Here is an 11694-nt window from a genome sequence, read left to right on the forward strand (position 1 = left end):
TAGTTCACATATAATTTAGTTAAATATTACACGAAACCTATGTTTTCAATTAAATCTAACGGACCAACACGCAATCTTTAAAGTATTTTGTAATTGGCATCATTATAGTCCGACTCAACAAGTGTGAAGCTCTCCCTACATTCTTAACTATAATATGATAACATTTTCAATATAGATATTTTATCGTGAAGTTTTATTTTATTTTAAATGAATTCTGTTATATTATTTCAGGTTTTCTTTTAATAATTTTTATAAGATTTACGCAATTAAATTAAAAACAAAAATATTTGACATTGTTTAGGGTTTTTAAGGCACAATTTTAAATTTAATATCTTTTCCAGTATACTTTAATAAAATAAATTATAAGATGAAGATCTTAGGATTTTAAATTAACCCGTGTATTAGGGATACTTGATAAAAACTGAAAATAACAAGACATCTTAAACCAACTTGGAAAAAATGTTTATGTTTTCCATTAAGGATATATCTGAGAAATTGTTTTCACACTAAACCTTTTTGTTAGTATTGTGTTTCCACATTTTTTACTTCCTTAGGGTTGGCAGTGGGTCGTGCGGGTTAATAGTAAGAAAAAATGAGGAGTGCTTCTTCCTGCATCTCCATCCCTTCTTCAGCCACCTCCATATACTTTTAAAATTCTAAATTTGTCCTTCAGTAAAAAAAAAAGATAAAAATAGAAAATTTATTTTACCTTTCTACGCATAGTGAAAACGAAGGTGTTTGGTCCTTGGTGTTTGGTGCTTGGTGCTTGCCGGTGGTGATAGTGGTGCTTGTGGTGGTAACCGTGGTGGTGGTGTTGTTGTTGTGGTGGGTGGTCTTCACGGTTCGTATTCTCCGTTCGTAGGTAAGTCTTCGTGCTTTAAACACTTATTTCTTCGGATTGGGTTAATCCGCTAGATCACTGGAATGTTTTTACAATCCGTAAGACAACATTAAAGTGTTCCGGATTAGTTAAACCGGGGGTAAACCGGATCCGGAACAAACATACTCACTTTTCTGGATTGTGTAATCCGGTACAAAATGAACTACAGATTACGTAATCTGGAAGTCATTTTAGAACTTTAAATATGACTTATGGATTATGTAATCCAGAATGCAATTTGCTGTTTTAATTTGACTTATGGATTAAACAATCCAGAAGTCACTTTGAAGTTGTGAAATGCATTACGGATTATCTAATCTGGAAGGTACTATTTACTTATGGATTACACTATCCGGAAGGGTAATTGAATATTGTTTTTATTTTGCATACTGTGTGAATTTATGAAAATTAGAATAAAATAGAAATTTATGTTTTATGAATGAAGGTGTAAGTATGGACATGAAGGTTGGATTGATTACAAAAAGATCGGATGACGTAGAAATGATATATATGGAAGAATTAATGAATTCTGTGCATCAACATGAATTAGTTGAAGAGGATTATGGTACTCATTTTACAACAGATGAGGTGAATAAAATTTCATTCTATTTATGTTTATTGCTTTATAATTTGAAGAAGTGTTTTTGTAATATTGTTGGAATAACTTTGTGTAGGTTTTTCCTTCGCGAGAAGACTTACTTGAATGGGTCCGTAGGGTTGCTTATAGACTTGGTTTTGTTATTGTTATTATTAGGTCTGACATAGCAAATGGGAAGCAAGGGAGAAAAACATATGTCTTGTTAGGTTGTGAAAGGGGGGGGGGGGGGTAGTTACAGAAAGTATAAGGATGGTTTGGAGGTTATTGTAACTGGTACTTGAAAATGTCAATGTCCCTTTAAATTGCGAGGTAAACCTATTGGAAAGGGTCAAGGTTGGGTACTTAAGGTAATATGTGGTACTCATAATCATGATTTGTATGATACATTAGTTGGTCATCCATATGCGGGTAGATTAAAAGCGAATGAACATTCCATGCTTGTTGATATGACTAAAAGCATGGTTAAACCGAGTAGCATACTACGTACTTTGAAGGAGAATAATAAGGATAATATGACAACAATAAAGCAAGTATACAATGCAAGATACTCATACAAGAGATCAGTTAGAGGACCACGAATTGAATTACAACAATTAATGATGTTGTTAGACCGTGACAACTATCTTCACTGGAGTACGTGTCATGAGTCTTCCAATATTGTTAGTGATATTTTTTGGACTCATCCTGATGTTGTGAAACTTTTGAATACATTTAACATTGTATTCTTGATGGATACGACTTACAAAACAAACAAGTATCGACTGCCTTTGCTTGAGATTGTTGGTGTGACTTGTACAGGTTTGTCCTTTTCTGCTGGTTTTGCATTCTTATCTAGCGAGAAGGAAAAGAACTTCATATGGGCACTACAAAAATTTAGAGGGTCACTTTTGACATCGCATGTGGGGCCTGAAGTCATTGTTTGTGATAGAGATCTTGCTTTGATAAATGCCATCAATATGGTGTTTCCTAAAGCAAGAAACCTTCTTTGTCGGTTTCATATCAATAAGAATGTTAAAGCAAAGTGTAAAATGTTGGTTGATTCTGCCGAGGCTTGGGAAGTTGTGATGGATTCATGGAGGACTATCATTGATTGTACAGATATTGCTCAATTTGATGAGTTTGTTAAAAGTTTTGAAACTATTTGTTCACCGTGGTCATTACTTGTTGAATATGTGAAGAACACATGGATTATTTCGCACAAAGAAAAATTTGTAAAGTGTTGGACAGATTCATTAATGGATTTGGGAAATACAACATCAAACAGGTATATCAATGCCTTTACTTTGTTTAGAACATGTATAACGTCTAATTGTTTTATGTTTTATACTTATACAGGGTTGAATTAGCTCATTGGTCTTTGAAACGAATATTACAAAATAGCATGGGAGACTTGTGCTCATGTTGGGATGCTATCAAGCATGTTATTATACTTCAACATAACGAAATCAAGGCATCCTTTGAAATGAGTCTACATGTGATAGGACACACATTCAATGTACAGTTGTACAAGATGTTGGTTGGCTTTGTATTTAAACATGCTTTGATTCTCATTGCTGAAGAGTTTGATCGGGTCAATGATGTGGGGTTCGATAGTGAATGTTGTGGATGTGTACTTAGACGGACTCATGGATTACCATGTGCTTGTCAATTAGCCAGATATGCTATGAGTGTCATTCCTCTTAATGAAGTTCATGTTATGTGGACGAGACTAAGCTTTTCAGATTTATCTGAATGTGATCCATCATCTGAGTTGTCAATTCAACAAGAATGGGATGTCATTCTATCCCGGTTCAAACAGGTTGACATGTGTGGCAAAGTTACAATTAAAAACAAGTTGCGTGAAATTGCCTACCCAGACATGACAACATTATGTGCACCACTTAATGTAGTCAAGACAAAAGGATCCCAAAAGAGTCAAACAAACAAATTTCAGAGGTCTACAAAACGCATTCCTTCATATTTTGAGCATGTAGATCGCATCCATATTGTAAATGATAGCTCATCATCTTTGAAGACTCCAAAGGGAAAGGTTAAGGTGACGACCAACACCAATGCAATTCCCATGCTTAATCAATTTCATCTGAAATGTCACCCTTATATTTTGGATGTAATAGATGTTAAAGTGGATGGACATTGTGGGTTTCGTACTATTGCCTCCTTGTTGGGGATGGGTGAAGAGTCATGGCCACTTATCATAATGGATTTATTCAAAGAAATATCTCAGTGGCGTGAAGAATACGCAACATTATTAGGTGGTCATCAACGGGTAGAACATATCAAGAGATCCCTACTAGTGGATGAGTTGTCAGTGGTAAGTGTATATTCATAAGAGTCATGTGCATTGATTAATTGAACTTGTATGCTATCTAATTTCATTGTTGTATTTTGCAGGCTAGTGTTGACAAATGGATGACAATACCAGATATGGGATACTTAATAGCAAGCAGATAAAATATTATCTTAGTTTGTTTGTCTTTGAAACAAAATATTACTATTTTCCCATTACGTACTGCACCCCCTACCGATGTTGGTCTACACCGATTACTATGTATTGGTCATGTATATGATTCACACTTTGTGCAGGTAAAAATGGTTGATGATTGTCCCATACCTACCGGTGACATTTTATGGTATACACATTGTTACCCAGAGGCAAGGTTATGGTCATCATATTACACTGGGTCGATCTCCAAGCTCACCTCTGCGAATGTATGGGTGTGACACCGTCCTGAACCAAGACATGTACTCAGGAACACATGCAGATGGACTAGAAGCAACTGTCAAACCTGTCACCAAGTAGTGATCAAATTGCAACCACCTTTGATCAATGACATGTGCACCAGGACTCTTAGTCGGCATCGGTGATGGTGGAATGCTCTGCTCGTAGCCAAATTGGCGCAACACACGCTTGGGCATATGTCTCTGTGATAAGCTGCCCAATCGTAGGTGACTCGAGAATAAATAAATGGTCTCAAATGGCCTGCTCAATCTGTGGTCCTCATATGGAGTCCAGATGACGTCATCGTGTGTGAGCCCATCCAACTGCACCCGCACATCGCCAACCACACAAATCTGATGGGCAACAATGTATCGTGCTGCCCGCGGATGTACCTCATCATATGAGGGATTAATATCCCTTCTTCCCATGCCCAAGAAGTGCTCATAAATCCATGCCTGCGTAATTCCATCATATTAATTATAAAATATTTAATACAAAAAATTATGGAATGTAACATGTGATTGCTAATTATTTGTATGGTTTCATACCTGAACAAGTGTCACATAACTGCCCAACTGCTTTGTGTTAAAGTAGGAGGCATCCTTCAACTACTCATATAGATGTGTAAGTGCTGCTGCTCCCCATGCGTATCCACCGCACATACGAAGATTGTTGAATAACAACAAGTACGAAACAGATACAGATGTGGCACTTTTATCTGCAAAAATAGTGCATCCAACCACATGCAACAAGTAAGCTCTAGCAGCACACTCCCAAGCCTCTTGAGCGCAACATTCCGCATATATATCTCGAAGCCAACTCAATCGTACGTGGACGCCTCGACACTGCCTCATCTCAGCCTTCCCACGAGCCTCCTCCACCCCTAATAACTCAGTTAAAATAGTTGCAGCTCCGTTGTACTCTAAGGGCACATACGTAGGGAATTAACCCAAAATGGGGAAGTGTAAAAGAGATGACACATCATCAAGTGTGATGGTCATCTCACCTATGGGAAGGTGGAAAGAGTTTGTCTCAGCATGCCACCTTTCAACAAAGGTTGAAATCAACCCCCTGTCCCCCACCTCATAGCTTATATTTTATTTAATATAAAATATAGTGATTAATATAGTGATTATTTTTTTTATTTAAATTTAATTATTATTTAATAATTTTTTTTAGTGTAATCTGCATTAATATATATTTTATTTATACAATTTATTATTAGTCCTTTAAAAAAATACACATACACATAATTTTTTCGATTAAAAATAGGTCTTCTCTTTCCATATACTTTAATTTTAAACAATCATTTTATAGCTGTGGTTGAGTAAAATGGTTTGTGTAGTAATCATTTTTAAGTAGATTCTACTTAAATTCTCAACCACGTAATTAACATTTTATCTAATTTATTATAGGCTCTTTACTAATGTATTATTGTTTTCTATATTTAAAGAATTAAATTTAGTCCACATATTTAAATAATGATAAACTTCTCTCTCCTCTCTCTCCCGTCTTAAGTTTCATATAGAAATAACATTTATCAATTAAAAAAAAGTATAAAAATTAAAAATTATCATTCTTTTACATAAATATATTAGTGTTCAATATTTATCCACTTGGTCGACCACCTCCACCAATAAATTACCACTTTCAATGCTATTTTCAAGTAACCATAAATTTTCTTTTTTTCAATCTCAATACTAAAACAAATTATATTAATTGCAATAAACAAACATATTTATATATAAATTACAATATCACATACCGTGTATTTATATTTATTACAATAAATTATAAAGATAAATATACATATAATGATAAAAATAAAAAATATAGAAACAGTTGTGTTTTTTTGTTTATTTATGTAATTATATAAGTTAGTTTTATATTTATTAATTACTTTATTAGGTAGTTTAGAAACGTCATCGTCTGGATATTCTTTTATAAAAAATCTCAATTATTTAAATAATAGATAAGTTTGAAGAAAAATGAATTACTGTAAAACAGTTCAGTTCAAGACTAATGAAACCAAGAAAACAACATATTCTTAGCTTGTTATTAAACAAATGATAAATTATTCGCAATAAATAGTAAAAATATTTTTGAGCATATAAAGACGTGCATTAGATTTTCTTAAAACTAAAATTTATGTAATAATAATTTGTACATAATTATGATGGTAAACAAAAATGGTTTGGTGAACATTTTTTAAGAAAAAGATGTGATGGAAGAAGTGGTCAAAAGCTCTTGTGATTTGCAGCATGAGCTTTTCCATCACCGAAAGAAAGGATGATGGAGGTTTTCCAACTTTTTGTCCATGCTGTGCCTTTAAGAGAATGTGGTTTTCAAAACCAGACAAAAAAATTAATCAAAAATAATTAGAATTGAATAAAAATTAATTAAAATTGAATTTTTTAAAATTTATCTCCAATTATTTGATTCATATAAAAATAATTTTTTATACGTGAATATAATGCTTAAAATTGAGTAACAATTAACACATAATATGTTTTTCTAAAATTATTTTATAGTTTGATTATATTTTTTTCCACCATATATTTATACTCATTGCAATAAAGTAATAAATTTATTAGTAATTTTAATTTATGTAACACAGATACTGACACAGATACTGATACGACACGGAAATACGTATAATCTTTAAAATTAGGACAAGATACACAAATCTATATATTATATAATTATGAATTATATAAATTGACAATAAAAATTTGTGTGTACTAAGTATCTTTCATATTTTTTTTAGCAGAAAGATGTTTTTTATGGTTGGTTCAAAATTATTTGTTCTTTATTTTTATAATCATAATAAAAATTTATATAATAAATTTGCTTTTTTAGAAAATTAATGTATTTATCATTTTTAAAATTGTGTTAGACCCATGCTAGAATTGTAAAAAATCTAACAAATATTTTTTGAATTTGACACTTACCGATAAGTGTCATACGAGTGTCGATGTCCGACACGAACACCCCATTTAGAAGGAGAGTCTGAACTTCATGGATTTTAACTATGAAATTATGTAATTTATTTTTGAATATAATATAAAAATAATTTACATCATATGTTTCTGTTAACAATTTTTTCACTATTAAAATTTTAATAAATTTTACAAAAATATTTTGCGACTCTACAAAAATTAAGAAATAAAATTATTCAGATATAATTATAAAACATTAGTTTAATTCCAATTTTATCTTACATTTAAATTAAATCATAGTTATTTTTATATTTTATTAATTTGACTATTTAATAAAAAATGAAATCACATTAAGTTTTCAGCATTGTACACCATAAAAGTACATTCAATTCATTCAATTTTTCTTTAAACATTACATATGTCTTAAATATGTTATTGATATTTATGGGCTAGAGTCTCTTTATAAACTTACTTGCAAATATGAGCTTAATTTGGCTTTTGTTTATTTTTGAAGGTCCAATCAAAAAGACAATCCTAGGATGAAGCAATGTACAAAGTAAAACTTTGATTAAAAGAACACAAGAAAACTGAGTTTTAGTTGATATTAGAAGAGACTAGTTGACATTATTTTTGGATCAAACTTTAACTTAAATAATTGTATAAAGTAATTTAGGATTTCATGGGTCATGTATTGGGCCTAATAACATAAAATAATTGGACCAATTTTAGACAAAGTAGTGTAGGTTTTAGACATTCTATTTGGACCAAGAGTAGAATAAGGTACCATGAGCTATCTAATGTTACATTTAAGCTTCCTCAAGCCTAATGCAAACTCTAAAAGATCCAAGATAAAGCAAGAGACGCACGATGGAGTTAGCTACATTCACAAGACACATTTAATATGTGCTACATATGAGAGAAACATGGAGAGTGTTACTAGCCACATAACACACTCTCATTGGCTTTTCTTGATCTATGGTTTATTTTGCATTTAAATTATTTTGAATTTGACTCTCTTTTGGGCTGATCCTAACACTCTAAATAAGTGTGCTAGCCTCCTGTAAAGTTAGATTATGAAATATAGTGTTCTGCTACCCAATTTGCACGGTCAAACACTTGTCCTCCTTTCCCTAGGATAGACACATTCTTAATCTCATTCTTACACTTTCTAAAGTGAGTTAGCCTAACCTCTCACTCACCATAAATCACATCTACTCAAAATTCCATTTGGTGCTACCGCTCATATCTCTAATCCCATTCTACACCCAAAAATTCAATGCAAGGAGAATTTAAATCAAAGTTTCTAGATAAAATGGCTTAAAATTGAATCTTATTAGCATCTCACTAATATTGGTTAATTTTGTTTAGAAAGTTATATTTTATTGAAACCTGTTTAGAAAAACATATTTTTATGTATTTTAATAAAATAAAACTTTTAATTCTTTAATCACCTTAAAAACTAGCTATAACCTATCTTGAGGCATGAAAATCGTTAACTCTTCAAAAGCAAATATTGGATCAAATATTTATGACCAATGAAATAAAACTAAATCAATTATCAATGCTGACCCTTAAAAGTTAGGATTTTGGGATAGAAATTTTGTTATACTCTTAGAAGTTATGATTTTGGGATAGAAATTTTGTTATACTGTACTGTAAACACTATAGAAAAACTTATTTTGTAGAAATTTTATAAAGAATAAGGTTAATTTTATAAAAAAAAACACTAGTGGAAAAAAGTCCATTTACGACACCAAATATACATTATTTTTACTCTCAAATGTTATTTATCAAAATGTGGTAACATTTTTTAAATTAAACCAGGTCTAAAATGACGGTTGTGGGTGGAACCGTCTTTTGAGACCAAAGAGATTGGGTATAAAATGGTGAGTGGAACTACCGTTTTAAACCAAAGTGATTGGGTCCAAGATGACGGTTAAGGTGAAACCACCATTTTAGACTACTGCGATTGGGTCTAAAACGACAAATTTACCTAAGAACTGGCGTTTTAGACCCCTTAAATACCCTACTTCGAAGCTTTTATTCTTTCGTTTTGTCTTTGTACGAACTTACACTCTTATGCTCTCACGCTCTCTGGTTTTTCATCTCCATTGTAAGCTCTTCCTTCACATTCACACATTGCAACATTCTTCATTGCTTATTTTCTCTTTCTCTTATTGGTTGCTCATATTCCATTCATTTCATTGTTGAAGGTTTTCATTGCCTTCGTTTTGGCTTTTCTCTCTACTGCCACCATTGCCGCCGTTGTCATCACCGCACCCTCTTCACTGTTTCGTTGTTGCCGTCGTTGCCCTTCACCACTGGTTATGCCCTTCACTGTTGGTGGTGTTTTTAATTTTTTTAATACTTTTTTTAGTATTATTAATTTGTATATTTTAGTATTTATTATTAATTTATATTATGTTAGTTGTTAGGTTAGAATATAATTATTAGTTTGTTACATTGTAATTAGAGTAATATTATTTAGTATTTATAATTAATTTAATGATTTTAATTAGATTATAAATAATTTATTGATATTTAATTGATATTCTTTATTATGTATAATTGTATGTATGATTAAATATGTTAATTTTATATTGTATGTATATTTATAATTCTTGGATACATGTTGGTATTGAGCCCGAGAGTATTTGATCCTCAACAATTGTTTCTTGTATGAGAGACCTTTAGTTTTTCGTTTGAGATTTAATTCATGTATTTGTCTATTACTCCTCCAATTGTATTTTTTTAAAACATTTTATAAAAACAGAGGAGGTTGTAGTGACAGTAATTGTATTGAGTCTTGAATTGTCCAGGTGGACAATTTTGTTGAAGATGGGAAGCTTTGATGTATCAATCCTCATGGAACTTGAAGTTGTGCTGTGTTTTAGGTTTGGGTTTAGTTATGAGGTCTAGAATCTTTGTAAGATCAGTCTTGATTCCTACAGAAAGCTTGTTTTAATCTATTTTAAAGAACTAAGTGTTTTTGCCATACAAAGGGAAAAACAACCGATTAAAGTTTCGAGACAATCGGTTGTTTGTCACTTAGCTGGCAAAGGAGTTTTGAAACTGTTTTTTTGAATTAGTTGTGTAACTGCTGAAACCATTCAACCGGTTATATCGTGGTTTCAACCAATTAAAAGTAAGTTTTCATAACAGCATTTTGAAAACCTGTTTTAACTGATTCAGTTGTTCAAATCTGCCTTAAACGGTAGTTTTTCAAAGGTTATAAATATTGCCTTCTTTCAAAAGTTTCATGCGAGAGAAATATAGAAGTTTTATACTCTGATTTGAGATCAAAAAGAGAGATTACAATCTGTTTGTGAAAAAGAGTTTTTCAAGTTTAACAAGATTGCTTTTGAGCTTTGTTGTGATTCAAGAACTGATCATAGGGCTTCTGGTTTACTAATTCCATGTCTTAGTTTCTTGTAATTGCTCATATTACATTCCGTAAACGTGTTTGTAAAATCCTGTAAAGTCAGTATATTTCTGACTTGAGGTGTGTGCTGTGTTCAAAGAGGGTGAGTAGGTTTTGTGGTTTTTCGGGATCACCTCTTTGTGGGTGTTTGTAACATGTGTTTGGTTACATAGTGGAATACTCAGTGGTTTGACTGAGGATTGGATGTAGCTTAGGGATTGAGTGAACCAGTATAAACCTTGTGTGTAAATCTCTCTCTCTCTCTCTCTCAACTCTCTAACTGTTGATATTTTCGCTGACATAAACAACCGGTTAAATCGTGTTTTAACCGATTAAATTTCTTATATCTGTTTCTATTAGACTGTTTGATTGACTTGCTGGGATGCTTATCTGAGTTGATTGATAAAGGTTCATTCTAAAGTAAAGTAATTGTGAAAATATTTTAGAAACAATTCACCCTCTTTTGTTTAAGCCATCAATTCTAACAAATTTGAGAAGAACAATAATTTTTTATTAGTTTAGTAGTACGTAACTTGTAATTGACATGTCATATATTTTACGTAATTTTGGTTCATAGCATTTCGTGTTGTTCTTCGAGTACATATTTGATTGTGGAGATTTCGTGTCACCACTTTCCTTTCGTGTTACCAATACGAAATGCTACCGAAATTTCGTTAAATATAAGAAATGTTGATTAAAGTTATGTACTCTTAAATTATAATAAAAGTGAATTTTCTTGAATGGGTTAGGTTCAAACCTATAATAAAAATGTGAGATTTCACACACATTAGTGAACACCTCAGTGACCATTACAAAATATAATGGATTGAGATTGGATTAACTTCATTCACATAAGTGTGAGTAAGAAAGAGGAGTAGAAGAATTTATACAATTTGCGCAATGTAACGCCAACGATAGTGGTCATGATGGAGTAAAGTTTAGGTGTTCGTGCGTTAGTTGTTTGAACGAGAGGAGATTGGATGTTAACAAAATCAGGGAGCACCTTCTATGTGATAGGTTTTTACGATCTTATATACAACATGGACATGACATGGTGAATTATTAAATTTATACGAAGATATATTTAGTACACCATGGATGATGCATTACATGGTGAAGTACATGATGATCAATTGG

General features: G+C 31.9%; 1 pseudogene; it reads left to right on the plus strand.

Annotated features, from left to right (window-relative positions):
• The first annotated feature begins 1333 nt into the window (after window positions 1-1333).
• On the plus strand, window positions 1334-4199 carry LOC150028775 (uncharacterized; annotated as a pseudogene).
• Window positions 4200-11694: the final 7495 nt, after the last annotated feature.

This window comes from Phaseolus vulgaris, chromosome 3, assembly GCF_051622355.1.
Source record: "Phaseolus vulgaris cultivar YP4 chromosome 3, ASM5162235v1, whole genome shotgun sequence".
NCBI lineage: Eukaryota > Viridiplantae > Streptophyta > Magnoliopsida > Fabales > Fabaceae > Phaseolus > Phaseolus vulgaris.